Below are 15,407 nucleotides of genomic sequence, written 5' to 3' on the forward strand. Positions count from 1 at the left end.
AAATATTTATGAGGTGCTTGTTACATCTGGCTAGGTGCCAGGGAGATAAAGAGGAACAGGGGAGGGTGCGGTGGCTCATGCCTGTAATCCCAGCACTCTGGGAGGTTGAGGCGGGTGGACCACCTGAGGTCAGGAGTTCAAGACCAGCCTGACCAACATGGAGAAACCCCATCTCTACTTAAAAAAAAAGAAAATTAGCCGGGCGTGGTGGCACATGCCTGTAATCCCAGCTACTCAGGAGGCTGAGGCAGGAGAATCGCTTGAACCCAGGAGGTACAGGTTGCGGTGAGCCAAGGTCGCGCCATTGCACTCCAGCCTGGGCAACAAGAGCAAAACTCTGTCTAAAAAAAAAAAAAAAAAAAAGGAACAGGACATGGTTCCTGCCTTCAGGCGCATATGACCTAATGGGGAAATAAGAAATGCATAATTAGCACAATATGGTGAAAGTATGCTGTTGATGCTGTGTATGCACAGAGGAAGGGTTGTAACCAGTTGTGCTGGGGAAGGAAGGGAGGTATATTAGTTCCCTATGTGTCATACAAAGAATCACAAACTTAGTAGCTTAAAGCAACACACATTTATTTTCTTACAGTTCTGCAAGTCAGGAGCCTAAACGGGTTCCATTGGCTAAAACCAAAGTGTTGACAAGGCTGTGCACCCCTGGAGGCTTTAGGGGAGAATGCATTTCTTGCCTTTTCCAGCTTCTAGAGCTGCACTCCTTGGCTCATGGCCCCTTCTCTCCATCTCCAAGGCCAGCATCTGCAAATCTCCCTCTGTTCCAGCTCCACATCATCTTCTCCTCTTCTGTGGAGTCCGAGTTCTTTCTCCCTCTCATAAGAACACTTCTGCTTGTATTTAGTGCCCACCCAGGTAATCCAGGATCATCTCCCCATCTGAAGCACTTCACAGCTGCAAAGTCTCTTTTGCAATATATGGTAACATATAAAATTCCAGAGATTGAGACCTGGATTTTTGGGGAGCCATGAGTCAGCCTTTCCAGGAGGTAATGTGAGGGAGACAGGCACAGCATTTCTGACAAGAGGAACGGCGTAAGAGGGGACAGTGGCATAACTCAGAACAGAGCATCCAGAACCAGTGTAGCTTAGAGTTGTGGGAGCATCGGGTACGAGGCAGTGGGGAGGAGCCGGGCTGCAGAGGGTGTCACGGGCCATGCTAAATCATTTGGGTTTTATTTCATAGGTTCAAAGGAGTCTTGGAAGTTTTGTAAGCAGGGCAGTGATGTGGCCAGCTGAGTGGTTAAGAGAGATCACTGTAGGGGATAGATTCAGGCAGGTAGATACCACTGAGAGATCATGAGAGTCAGAAGCAGGATGGGGATTAAGATGAGAAATGTGTTAAATAACAAAAGAAGTTTTCCAGGTGGCATTAACAGGAATCATCACTAATTAGATGGTGGGGTGAAGGGGAGAAAGGAATCTGGGATGATCTCAAGCTTTTTTCCTGGGTAGACAGTGGCCCATTAAATGTAATAAGTACGGGAGAAAAAAAATATATGTTCAAGGAAGGAAAAACTGGCATTTAGTTTGAGTCTGTAGAATTTGAAGATAACTTGTGGACAGGATTGGCTTCTCTGGGTGTGTAACTTGTGCAGGCACTCAGAGCCCCAACTTAGGAGAGGTCCCCAACTTAGCTAATGCTCTGCTATCACCATCTTGAAAATCTTAGTTTCTTAACAAAGGGCACCATATTTTTACTGTACACTTGGTCCCACAAATTATTGAGTCAGTTCTCCCTGTGAACGATCTAAGAATCCAGGCAAGAGCCTCAGTCTTCAGAGGAAGTTTTCAGCAGAGGTTCCCTTAAGCAGACTTGTGGACTCAGCACCTCCCGGATAGACTATTAACTCTCTCTGGGCTGCAGTAGCTCAGGGCTTTCGCAATTAACCACTTCAAGTGCAACAGTATATGCCATAAGAGAAAGCCGCACATCCCGAATTAAAGGGCCTCAGCTCTGATGCTAACAGAAGTTAAATATCTGAGCCTGAAGGCTTTTTATGTGAGTAACTTTGGTGAGCAGAGGAGCTAATCCTTACGAAACTTGTTAATTCCCCTAGACTGAATACTAACACCTCCCAAGATGACAGGAGAGCAGAAATTCACATTCAGAGGTGAAGAGCACTAGATTTATCTTGGTGTGAACTGGAAAGTTCCTAGAATAAGGGGAGGAGGTAATTTCCCCCTTCCCTACTGTATTAGTCCATTCTCACGCTGCTAATAAAAACATACCCAAGACTAGGTAATTTATAAAGGAAAGGTTTAATTGATGCACAGTTCAGCATGGCTGGGGAGGCCTCAGGAAATTTACGATCATGGCAGAAGGGGAAGCAAACACGTCTTTCTTCATATGGTGGCAGCAAGGAGAAGTGTAGAGCAAAGGGAAGGAAAGCCCCTTGTAAAACCATCAGACCTCATGAGAACTCACTATCATGAGAACAGCATGGGGGTAACTGCCCCCATGATTCGATTACCTCCCAGCGGGTACCTCCCACCACACGTGAGGATTATGGGAACTACAATTCAGGATGAAATTTGGATGGAGACACAGCCAAACCAAATCAGCTACTCTACCCTAGGCTGCTGGCTCCTCAGCCCTCCTTACTCTTACACCAGTTGGTGGAACTAAGTTTGCCTTTCTTTGCAAAATCAGGCTTTCTGGCATTCTCAGAGCAAGTCCTAGCAGATGAGCACCCCTGCTTTAAAAGGCCAATGCTGGACCTGGCACAGTGGCCCATGCCTGGAATCCCAGGGCTTTGAAAGGCTAAAGTGGGGGCCAGGTGCGGTGGCTCACACCTGTAATCCCAGCACTTTGGGAGGCTGACGTGGGCAGATCACGAGGTCACGAGATCGAGACCAGCCTGACCAACATGATGAAACCCCATCTCTACTAAAAATACAAAAATTAGCTGGGTGTGATGGCAGGTGCCTGTAATTCCAGCTACTCAGGAGGCTGAGGCAGGAGAGTTGCTTGAACCCGGAAAGCAGAGGTTGCAGTGAGCCAAGATCGCGCCACTGCACTCCAGCCTGGTGATGGAGCGAGACTCCGTCTCAAAAAAAAGAAAAAGAAAGGCTGAAGTGGGAGGATCACTTCATCCCAGAAGTTGGAGGCTGCAGTTAGCTGTGATTGGGCTGCTGCCCAAAAGACAGCTAATAGTCTAACCAGGAGATGCTGAGTTCATGTTTCTGCTTAAGGGAAAACTTCCTTTGAAGACCAGGGCTCTTAGCTGCACTCCAGCCTGGCAACAGAATGAGAACCTGTCTCTAGGGGGGAGGGGGAGAGAGAGAGAGAGAGAGAGAGAGAGAGAGAGAGAGAGAGAGAGAGAGAAAAGTCGATGCCTAAGTATCCAGCCCCATTTCTGCTTTACTTTAATATTAAAATACATTTCAGTGCTGGGGGCAGTGGTTCATGCCTGTAATCCCAGTACTTTGGGAGGCTGAGGTGGGCGGATCACCTGAGGTCAGGAGTTTGAGGCCAACCTGGCCAATAGGGCAAAACCCTGTCTCTACTAAAAATACGAAAATTAGCCAGGCACGGTGGTGCATGCCTGTAATCCCAGCTATTCAGGAGGCTGAGGCCGGAGAATCGCTTGAACCCAGGTGGCAGAGGTTGCAGTGAGCCGAGATCAAGCCACTGTGTTCTAGCCTGGGAGACTCCGTCTCAAAATACATTAATTAATTAATTAATTAAATACATTTCAGACTCTTTTCCAGCTTTGAAATTATGGGCTCATGGTTTTGGTTCTGATCCAGCCTTAATTAATTTTCTGGACTTGATCTTCTGCCTTTTGTACGTGCTCCAGTCAGTCCCACCGGAAGCTCCAGTTTGCAGTTTGAGTGACATGATGCCAAAGGATGGAAACATAAGGGACCCATAAGACCACAGAATGTTCTTGTGAGCCAAGATTGTGCCACTGCACTCCAGCCTGGGTGACAGAGTGAGACCCTGAAGAAAAAAAAAAAAAAAAGAAGTAAGAACGAAAAAAGAAAAGAAAAGAGAAAAGTTGCTTAGAGCAACAGGAGATAGGATTTTCTTAAGGGATATTTTATCCAGGCATGGTGACACTAAAGATTTACTTTTAAGTCATATGAGAGTAACTAAAATATGGGCATCTGCCAGACGCAAGAACTTTCTTCTGTGAACGATCAGCAGAACCAGTTTCCTAAACCAGTTGGTCTTCCTCTTGGACACACAGGAGGGCTACATTTCCTGGTGTTCTTGCATCTAGGTGGAGCCATGTGACCAGTGCTGGCAAATGGGATGCAAGCAAGAGTGATGCCTATCATATCTAGGCCTGGCCCCTGGACTTCCCGCTCCTGCCCTCTGCACTGGCTCTCTCTCTCTCTTCCTTGTCCACTGATGAGACACAGATCCCATAGTGGAACCAGTTTTGGAAAGCCTGGCTCCTTGATGAGTTTGTGGGGACCCACCCCTCACTCCCAATGGACAGCAATGTGAGAGGGAACTAATTCTGTTGTATGTAGTCATGCATATTTCAAGAATGTTTGTTATAGCAGTTAACTTACCCCAAATAATACAGAAAGTATCAGATTAAACTCTACCAACCATTTACTTTTGGGGATCCCCTATGAAGACGGTGCAAACAATTTCCATTCTATGAATATGCTTTTTTTTTTTTTTGAGACAGTCTTACTATGTCACATAGGCTGGAGTGCAACAGTGCAATCCTCGTTCACTGCAGCCTTGAAGTCCTGGGCTCAAACAGTCCTCCCATCTCAGCCTCCTGAATAGCTGGGACAACAGACATGTGCCACTATACCTGGCTTTTTTTTTTTTTTTTTTTTTTTTGTTGGACACAGGGTCCTGCTCTGTCACCCAGGCTGGTCTCAATGAATATGCTCTTCTTAAAAACAAAGTAAAACTCAATTGAATCATTTTACACTTCAGTAATTTACCTTTTATTTCCTGTGAATACAGCTTATTCTGATGAGGCTTCGTGCTTTCTGAGACTAACCCTCGTCACTCACGGGGCATTTCTGCTTTGGAAGCATCGCAGCTCTCTGGCCTCTGGAGAGTGGGCCGGTTGTCCAGAAAACTGATCTCAACCAGTACATGTTTTGTTTTTATTTTTCCAAATTAAAAAAGTTTTCTTTGAAATAGCTTCTTTTTAAAATGTAAGTACAATACGCTTTTTTGCTTTTCTTTTTTTTTTTTTTTTGAGAAAAAGTCTCACCCTGTTGCCCAGGCTGGAGTGTAGTGGCACGACGACGGCTCACTGCAAGCTCCATCTCCTGGGTTCACGCTATTCTCCTGCCTCAGCCTCCCAAGTAACTGGGACTACAGGCGCCCGCCACCATGCCCAACTAATTTTTTTGTATTTTTAGTAGAGACGGGTTTTCACCGTGTTAGCCAGGATGGTCTCGATCTCCTGACATCCTGATCTGCTCGTCTCGGCCTCCCAAAGTTCTGGGATGAACCATCGCACCCAGGCGTGAACCTGTGAACCACCGCACCCAGCCTTTTGTTTTGTTTTGTTTTGTTTTGTTTTTGAGATGCAGTCTTGCTCTGTCACCGATGCTGAGTGCTCTGCTCACCACCAACTCCACCTCCCAGGTTCAAGCGATTCTCCTGCCTCAGCCTCCCAAGTAGCTGGGACTACAGGCACCCACAGTGATGCCTGGCTAATTTTTGTATTTTTAATAGAGACGGAGTTTTGCCATGTTGGCCACACTAGTCTCGAACTCCTGACCTCAAGTGATCTGCCTGCCTCAGGTTCCCAAAGTTCTGGGATTACAGGCATGAGCCACCGCACCTGGCAAAAACTGCTTTTTCTTTTTTTTAAGTTATTACAAGCAAACACTGTTCTGAACATTCTTGTATGACCATCTTTGCGTAATGGTGGAATTATCTTCTAGGGATAAATTCCTAAACGTGAGAATGATATGCATATATTATATTTTGATAAATATTGCCAAACTACCCTATAAAAGTATAACAATGTGTAGTATCACCAATATTTTATGATACTATTCATTTTACCAGATATTTGCCAACAATGAGTTTTATCCAAAGTATTTATCATGGCAAATCTGATACGGGAAATGCTCTTCTGATTTATTTGCATTTCTTTGCTTTTCAGGGAGATTGAATATAGTCTCATATCTTATTGGTAAATTTCCTATTCATGTCTTTTGCCCATGTTTCTCTTGTCTGTCTTATTATTTTGTAAATGCCCTTTGTATAGAAAAGATAATCACCCATTGTCTCTCATATCTGTTGCAGATTTTTTTCTCATTTTCCTATTTTAAACTTTTATGGGTTTTTTTCCTGTATTAAAGATGTTATGCAGACAAACACATCTATCATTTTTCTTGGACTTCTGGATATTATGTGATGCTTTAAACCTCAATTCCATGTTTTCTTTCTTTTTTTTCTTTTTCTTTTTCTTTTTTTTTTTTTGGCTTTGTCACCCAAGCTGGAGTGCAGTGGCTCAGTTTCAGCTCACTACAACTTCTGACACCCAGGTTCAAGTGATTCTCGTGCCTCAGTCTCCTGAATAACTAGGATTATAAGTGTGCACCGCAAGGCCCAGCTAATTTTTTTTTTTTTTTTTTTTTTTTTTTGTACTTTTAGTAGAGACAGGTTTTCACTATGTTGGCCAGGCTGGTCTCAAACTTCTGACCTCAAATGATCTGCCCGCCTTGGCCTCCCAAAGTGCTGGGATTACATGCATGAGCCACTGCACCCGGCCTATATTTTCACCCTGTTGGCCAGGCTGGTCTGAAACTCCTGACCTCAAGTGACCCACTTGTCTCAGCCTCCCAAAGTGCTGGGATTACAGGTGTGAGCCACCACGCCCGGCGCAGGTGTATCTTTATGATACTGAAGATGCACGAGAAGGACTTCCTGGACAGGGTTCAAAGTTCAAAACGAGAATTTGGATCTGTGCCTGGTCCCACATTAGTGTTGTTTTGTTTTGTTGTTTTTTTAAGAAGGGAAATCACTTGGACTGCGTCCTCTCCTTCTTACTCTCCCGGAGGAAAGGAAGATCATCATCAACGCCTAGTGGCAGGTGCAACAAAACAAGTCCGAGAGCTGGCTTCATACTCAGGAAAGAACACGGTGTGTCCTGCTCCTGGCGTCCAGCTCCACACGATCAAAGAAACTGCACCCACAATGAGCTATAGACATGAACTCTGAAAACACCGTCCTCATGTGTCTGGAATTTATTTCTTCCAGTGGGTTCTTGGTCTCCCTAAATTCAAGAATGAAACTGAGGACCCGCACAGCGAGTGTTACAGTTCTTAAAGATGGTGTGTCTGAAGTTTGTTTCTTCAGATGTTCAGATGTGTCCGGAATTTCTTCCTTCCGTGGGTTCGTGGTCCCGCTGACTTCGGGAAGCCACAGACCTTCGTGGTGAGTGTTACGATTCTTAAACCCGGCACCTCCAGAGTTGCTTGTTCCTCCCAGTGTGTTAAAGGCAGAGAGAACCCAAAGAGCGAACAGAAGCAAGAGTCATTGTGAAGAGCCAAAGAACAACGTTGCCGCATAGTGTAAGAGAACCAGAGCGGTAGCCACTGCTGGCTCGGGTGGCCTGCTTTTATTCCCTTATTTGGCCCCACCCACATCCCACTGATTGGTTCATTTTTACAGAGTGCTGATTGGTGCATTTACAAACCTTTAACTAGACACGGAGTGCTGATTGGTGCATTTACAATCCTTTAGCTAGACAGAAAAGTTCTCCAAGTCCCCACTGGACCAGGAAGCCCAGCCAGCTTCATCTCTTACTCACGCATGGGTGCTCTTAGGGAAACAGCCATATCTGGATTGATTATGATGTGGGGAAAGTTGGCCTTCATGGCCTTCTTTCTCTCTCTCTCTCTCTCTTTCTCTGTCTCTCTCTCTGTTTGTCTCTCTCTCCCTTTCTTTCTCTCCCTGTTTCTCTCTGTCTCTTTCTCTCTGTCTCTCTCTCCTTTTTCTCTCCTTCTCTTTATCTCTGTTTCTCTCACACTGTTTCTGTCTCCGTCTATGTGTGTGTGTGTCTCCTCTTTCTCTTTCTCTATCTCTTCTCTTTCTCTCTCACTTTCTGTTGATGTCTCTTGTCTCTTTCATCTCTTACTCTGTCTCTGTGTGTCTCTCCCTTTCTCTTTGTCTCTCTCTCTACTTCTATTTCTCTCCCTCTCTGTTTCTCTTTCTCTGTCTGTTTCTTTATATCTCTGTTCCTCTCCTTTTTCTCTCCCTCTCTTTGTCTCTCTGTTTCTGTCTCAGTCTCCTTCTTTCTCTCCCTCTCTCTGTCTGTCTCTGTCTCTCTGTCTGTCTCTGTCTCTCTGCACTCTGGCATCTCCAAACCTGCCCACCTCCTGCAGCATCTTGCTCTCAGCTAACTGCTATAAAACAACTCTTAAGACTCTCCCTGGTAAATGCTTAAGAATCTATTCTCTCTTTAGAGGTACTTGCAGGATTTTCTATATACCTGTCAGAACCTGTTAGTGAGAGACTCTGCTTCCTGCCCAGAGCATCACCCACCTTGACAGCTACCTTCTCCAAGGAGAAAAACACCTCAAAAAATTACTGTGTACATTTTTATGCCCAATGTGGTTGGTGCAAGGAGAATTCATCTTATTAAATGTCAGATATGCAAATTCTTCTTAGAGAATCATGCCCAGAAATTGGGCTCGGCTATTTAATGCCATCTGAATATGATCTCCCAGGAGAAGCAAGAGTGTCTTCCTGGTTATTTTGATGGGGAGAGGGAAATGAATTTGGACAAAAACTAGCAGTTGTGGGAGCCGGTGGATTCTGCAAAACAGAAAGTAGGAAATAACGAGAGTTGGGAAGAGCCCAGGATGTGGAGTGATAGAAATTATGGAGTCTGCTTTGCAGAGGAGAAAACAGAAGAATGAATGAATGAATGAATGAATGAATACGATTATTAAGTGATTTCTCTGGGAAGACTTCAGATGATGGCTAGATTATATTTGCCTGAATCCAAAATGTTAGATCTTGGACTAAAAGAGAGGAGGAGCTGGTTGTGGTGGCTTATGCTTGTAATCCCAGCACTTTGGGAGGCCAAGGCAGGCAGATCACTTGAGGTCAGGAGTTCAAGACCAGCCTGGCCGACATGGCAAAACCCCATCTCTACCAAAAAAAAAGAAAAAAAGAAAAAAAAATTTTAAAAAGTTAGCTGACCTTGTTCACACACACCTGTAATCCCAGCTACTCAGGAGGCTGAGGCATGAGAATTGCTTGAACCTGGGAGGTGGAAGTTGCTGTGAGCCAATACCAAACAACTACACTCCAGCCTGGGCATCAGAGGGAGACTCCGTCTCAAAAAAAATAAAAAAAGAGAGAGAGAGAGAGGAGGAAGGGGGGTGAACCACCCAAGAGATCAGAGTCATGCAGGATCCAGTCATTGGAAAACTTCCATGCCTAAAAACAGCTTGCGAGGGCCTTCATCATTTGCTCCCAGTTTATTTTCTCTCTCCACTCACTGCACTGCAGCCACACCTACATTTTCTTTTCTTTTCCTTTTTCAGAGGCAGAGTCTCAATGTAGCCCAGGCTGGAGTGCAATGGCTCAGTCATAGCTCACTGCAACCTTGAACTCTCAGGCTAAAGGCATCCTCCCACCTCAGCCTCCTGAGTAGCTGGGACTACAGGTACATGTCTCCACGCCTGGCTATTTTTTTAAATTATTTTGTTGAAACAGAGTCTCACTATGTCGCCTAGCCTGGTCTTGAACACCTGGCTTCAAACGATCCTCCCTCCTCAGCCTCCTAAAGTGCTGGAATTACAGGCATGAGCCACTACATCTGGCCCACAGCTACTTTTTCTTTTTCTTTTCTTTTCTTTTTTTTTTTTTTTTTTCCAAGACAGAGTCTCTGTCACCCAGGCTGGAGTGCAGTGGCGCCATCTCGGCCCACTGCAAGCTCTGCCTCCAGGGTTCACGCCATTCTCCTGTCCCAGCCTCCCAAGTAGCTGGGACTACAGGCGCCCACCACCATGCCTGGTTTTTTTGTTTGTTTGTTTGTTTGTTTGTTTTTGTATTTTTAGTAGAGACGGGGTTTCACCATGTTAACCAGGATGATCTCGATCTCCTGACCTGCTGATTCACCCACCTCAGCCTCCCAAAATGCTGGGATTACAGGCGTGAGCCACCGCGCCCAGCCCACCGCTACTTTTTCAAAGGCTTCCAAACACAACTCGTGGTCATGCCTCTCGGTCTTTGTGTAATCCATTCTCCTGCCTGAAATGCTGTCCTTGAGCTGGCTCTCTGAGCTCCTGAGCATCCTTTAAGAGTTAACCAAAATATCCCTGCCCCTGAGATGCCTCCCTGACCTGTGACTGCTCCTCCCCTCCAGGCATTCTATTTCTGCTGTGCTTTCAAAATACTGAGTACGTAGGTCTATTAATATTTAGCACTCTTTATTACACTGTTTACTTGGTTTATTTGATGTAAGCTCCTTGACAGCAGGGAGCACACATGTTTTCTCTTGGAGTATCCAGCCCCTGGCATAATGCCTAGAAAGCAGTGAATGTCAGTAAATTCTCCATAAATAAGAGGAAAAGAATAGGAAGATCCCAGAAGAGAAGGGAGGATGTTTCGTTGACTTGATCTGATGAAAATTATGATACATACCTTTCATTTAATTCTGTGGAGTTGATGCTCAGAGAGTCCTGGGTATATTCTTTGATATAGTAAAAGACAGAATGCTGGGAAAGAAATCCGAAGAAGAAGAGGGGGCATTTGGCTTTGAATTGCAGGGGCCCCATATCCAGGGGGAGAAATTGTGTCCTCTTCCGCAAGGTGGTGCTAGTGAGAAGTTACGTAAGAGAAGAATTGACTGATCGGCATGAAGACACCTGCATTGTTGGCACTTTTAGTACAAACAGTCCTAAGAGTCTAGGTGAAACATCTCTGTGAATACCTTGCTCAAATGCCAAAGGCTTTCCCACCCTTCCCACAGACAGGCAAGGCAAACCATTCCCAGCAATCAGAGCAGCTTGCGCATTCCTGAGAAGTAGCCCTGGCATGCTGTCGCTAACGCTTAGCTTAATATCGGTGGTTCTTGCAAGGGCTTGGTGGCTCACGCCTGTAATCCCAGCACATTGGGAGGCTGGGGCGGGCGGATCATCTGAGGTCAGGAGTTCAAGACCAATCTGGCCAACATGACGAAACCCCATCTCTACTAAAAATACGAAAAATTAGCCAGGCATGGTGGCAGGCGCCTGTAATCCCAGCTACATGGGAGGTTGAGACAAGAAAATCACTTGAACCCAGGAGGAAGAGGGTGCTGTGAGCCAAGATCATGCCACTGCACTCCAGCCTGGATGACAAACTGAGACTCCATTTCAATAAATAAATAAATACATTGGTGGTTCTCACCCAGAGAAGATTTTGCTTCTTCCCCCAAGGGATATTTGGAGATGTCTGAAGATATCTGGGGGTGTTATAACTAGTGTGTGTGGGGGTTGCCACTAGCGTCTAGCAGGTAGAGGCCAGGGATGCTGCTAAACATCCTACGGTGCATGGGATAGCCCCTCTCCCTTTCCCAAATAATTATCTGGCCCCGAATGTTAATAATACCGACACTGAGAAACCCTGCTCTAAATGATGTCATGGGAGATGTTACTCATTCTCAGAAATACCAGGACAGAAACTCTCAGCTCTAAAATACTCCACTCAGTGACTTGGGATAGGCACACCCTGAAGCATCCTTAAGCAACCTCAGCAGATTCTGGGTCAGATGATGCAACCACTCCAAATAATCACATTGGTCATCATTTCCCACTTCCCTCATTTATTTACTCTCATGTGGAGGCCTTGCCTTATGCTCTATTGAGAAATTATTGGCATGTCTTTTTATCTGTCTTACTCTTTTTTTCGAGTTCACCTGCACTGGCACCTGCTCTCACCTCTGTATCTTCAGATCTCATGGCTGAGATCTCCACTTTAACTAGAACCCATCCTCTCTGGACTTCTCCAAGGTCTTGCTCTACCAGTTTTCAGGTCTTTTTACATCCAACTTCTTCAGAATCTTTGGGTCCTTCCCTTAGTCTACAAATATGCATTAGACTGCATCCTTTAAAAAAAAATAGCTGGGCATAGTGTTTCTCACCTGTAATCTCAACTACTCAAGGGGCCAAGGCAAGAGGATCACTTGAGCCCAGGAGGTTGAGACAAGCCTGGACAGCATAGTGAGACTCCATCTCTAAAAACATAGTAATAAAGAGTAGAACATTTTAATGTTAATGGGGTCTAGCTTATTAATTCTTTCTTACATGGACCGTACCTTTTGGTGTGGCATCTAAAATGTCTAGAGTCATCTAGATATTATCCTGTGTTATCGTCTAAGAGCTTTACAGTTTTATGTTTTACATTTAGGTCTGTGACTCTTTTTGAGTTATTTTTGTGAAGGGTGTAAGGTCTGTGTCTAGATTCATTTTCTGTATAACAAAGAATGTTTCAACATTCCTTGTTTAAAAGACTATCTTTCTCCATTGTATTGCCTTAGCTCTTTTGTCAAAGAGAATGTCTAGGGCCAGGCACGGTGGCTCACGCCTGTAATCCTAGCACTTTGGGAGACTGAGGCGGGTGGATCACCTGAGGTCAGGAGTTTGAGACCAGCCTGACCAACATGGAGAAACCCCATCTCTACTAAAACTACAAAAACTTAGCTGGGCATGGTGGTGCATGCCTGTAATCCCAGCTACTTCGGAGGCTGAGGCAGGAGACTAGCTCAAACTCAGGAGGTGGAGGTTGCAGTGAGCTGAGATTGTGCCATTGCACTCCAGCCTGGGCAACAAGAGCAAAACTCTGTCTCAAAAAATAAAAGACAGAGAAAATGTCTACTGTCAAGAGGATAAAAAGACTAGCCATAGATTGGAAGAAAATATATGCAAAAGACATTTCAGATAAAAGACTGTTATCTAAAATACACAAAGAGTTGTTAACCTCAGCAATAAGAAACACAAACAGGTTTTTTTTTTGTTTGTTTTCTTTTTTTGAGACGGAGTCTCGCTCTGTCGCCCAGGCCAGAGTGCAGTGGCTGGATCTCAGCTCACTGTAAGCTCCGCCTCCTGGGTTTACGCCATTCTCCTGCCTCAGCCTCCTGAGTAGCTGGGACTACAGGTGCCCGCCACCTCGCCCGGCTAGTTTTTTGTATTTTTTAGTAGAGATGGGGTTTCACCGTGTTCGCCAGGATGGTCTTGATCTCCTGACCTCGTGATCCGCCCGTCTCAGCCTCCCAAAGTGCTGGGATTACAGCCTTGAGCCACCACACCCGGCCACAAACAGTATTTTTAAATGGGCCAAAGAGCCAGGCATGGTGGCACGCTCCTATAGTCTCAGCTACTCAGGAAGCTGAGCAGGAGGATCACTTGAGGCTAAGTGTTTGAGACCAGCCTGAAAAGCATAGCAAGAATCTATCTCTAAAAATAAAAATAAAATAAAGTAAAATATAAATAAATGTTTAAAAAATATTTTTAAAATGGGCCAAAGACCTTAACAGACACTTCACCAAAGAAGATATGTAAATGGCAAATAAACATAGGAAAAGACGCTCCACATCATATACGATCAGGGAAATGCAAATTAAAACAATAACGAGCTACTACAACACACCTATTAGAATGGCCAAAATCTAGAACACTGACAACACCAAATGCTGGCGAGGATGTGGAGCAACAGGAACTCTCCTGCATTGCTGGGAATGCAAAATGACAAACAGTTCAGAAGACAGGTTGGCAGTTTCTCACAAAACTAAACATGCTTTTATTATACATCCAGCAACCGTGCTTCTTGGTCTTTACCTGAAGGATTTGAAAACTTACATCCACACAAAAACCTGTACACAAATGTTTACAGCAGCTTTATTCATAACTCCAACCAAGATGTCCTTTGGTGGGTGAATGGATGAACTGTGGTATATCCGGAAAATGGAATCTTATTTGGTTCCAAAAAAAAAAAGAGCTACCAAGCCATGAAAAGACATGGAGGAACCCTAGAAGCATATTACTGAGTGAAAGAAGCCAATATGAAAGACTACATACTATGTGATTCCAACTCTATGACATTCTGGAAAAGGCAAAACTATGGAGACAATAAAAAGACCAGTTGGTTGCTAGGATTATGTTGGAGGGGAAGGAGGAGTGGGAGGGGCACAGAGGATTTTTAGGGCCGTGAAATTGCTCTGTATGACACTATAATGGTGGATATATTTCACTATGGATGTATGCAATCCCACTGAATGTACAACACCAAGAGTGGACCCTAATATAAACTATGGACCCTGCGTGACAATGACATGTCAATGTAGGTTTGTTGATTGTAGCAAATGTACCACTATGAGAGAGGATGTTGATGATGGGGGAGGCTATGCATATAGCCATGGGGCAGGTAGTTGGCATATGGAAAATCTCTGGACCTTCCCCTCAATGTTGCTGTGAATCTAGAACTGCTCTGAAAAATAAAAGCTATTTTTTAAAAAGCTTATCCATGTTGAACTGCTGAAATATAAAATAGTTTTTAAAAGACTAGGGAAAGTTTTCTTAAAACAGTCTCTCTCAAATTATAACCATCCATTCTTCCATCTTTTTGACACCTAATTTATTTCATTTATCTTAACATAATCTCATTGTTAAAAATTTCAAAAAATTTGAAGAAAGCTCAGATCTGCCCATAATTACTCCTTACAGCAACCAGCAACACAGTAACCACTATCAATCAGTCTGAATTTCCTTCTAGACCTTTTTCTGTATATTTATTCACCTATATAATGGAGATGTGTGCATGTGTGTGTGTGGTTTATTCACCCATAAATGGCATTCTCTGTGTATCGTTTCAAATTTTTTTTTCACAAGTTGACTGTTGTTATCTCAGGACTATCCCAGCCCTTTTTTTTGCTCTTCCCTGAATTGCAAGGGCTGGAAGTCTGGAAAGAGTACTGACCAGGCTCCCTCGCCAGCATGCTTCTGATTTTACTTCCTTTAATGCAAGAACTTTGCTTGAGATTTGGAAGGTGGAAGAGAAGAACAGGCCATTACTGCTGTAGGAACAGGGGCAGGTTAGCAGGCTTCTGTAGATGGCAGCTGTGGCTTGGGGGCACCCTCCTGTGAATCACCCAGTTGGGTGCTGCAGGTGGCTAGGATCATCTCTGGCAATTCCCTGTGATTCCAAGTGCTAATACTGCTTTTCCTGACTTTTGCTTCTTCAGTCTTTTCAAGAAACAGTTTTGTGAGCCCCGTTATCCCCTGAATTAAAATTTTTCCAGTTTGAATAACCAGAATGATTTCTATTTTCCTGACTGAACCCTAAATGCTAGAGTACTTTTTTCCAGAAATGGTTTCAGAAAGGAGACCCACAGAGAATGGGGATCTAGGATCAGGTGTTTGATCTGAGTAGATTTGCAGGCTGCAATGGCCTTCCTACTG

The 15,407-nt window shown here is 44.5% G+C and overlaps 1 non-coding gene across 1 annotated transcript; it reads right to left on the reverse strand.

Moving 5' to 3' along the window:
• Positions 1 to 6,975: 6,975 nt before the first annotated feature.
• On the reverse strand, positions 6,976 to 7,188 carry LOC119618832 (small nucleolar RNA U3). The gene has a single exon (XR_005235197.1). It is a non-coding gene; the product is annotated as a small nucleolar RNA U3 (small nucleolar RNA).
• Between the last annotated feature and the right edge of the window lie 8,219 nt (positions 7,189 to 15,407).

This window comes from Chlorocebus sabaeus, chromosome 9 (genome assembly GCF_047675955.1).
Source record: "Chlorocebus sabaeus isolate Y175 chromosome 9, mChlSab1.0.hap1, whole genome shotgun sequence".
Classification (NCBI taxonomy): Eukaryota; Metazoa; Chordata; class Mammalia; order Primates; family Cercopithecidae; genus Chlorocebus; species Chlorocebus sabaeus.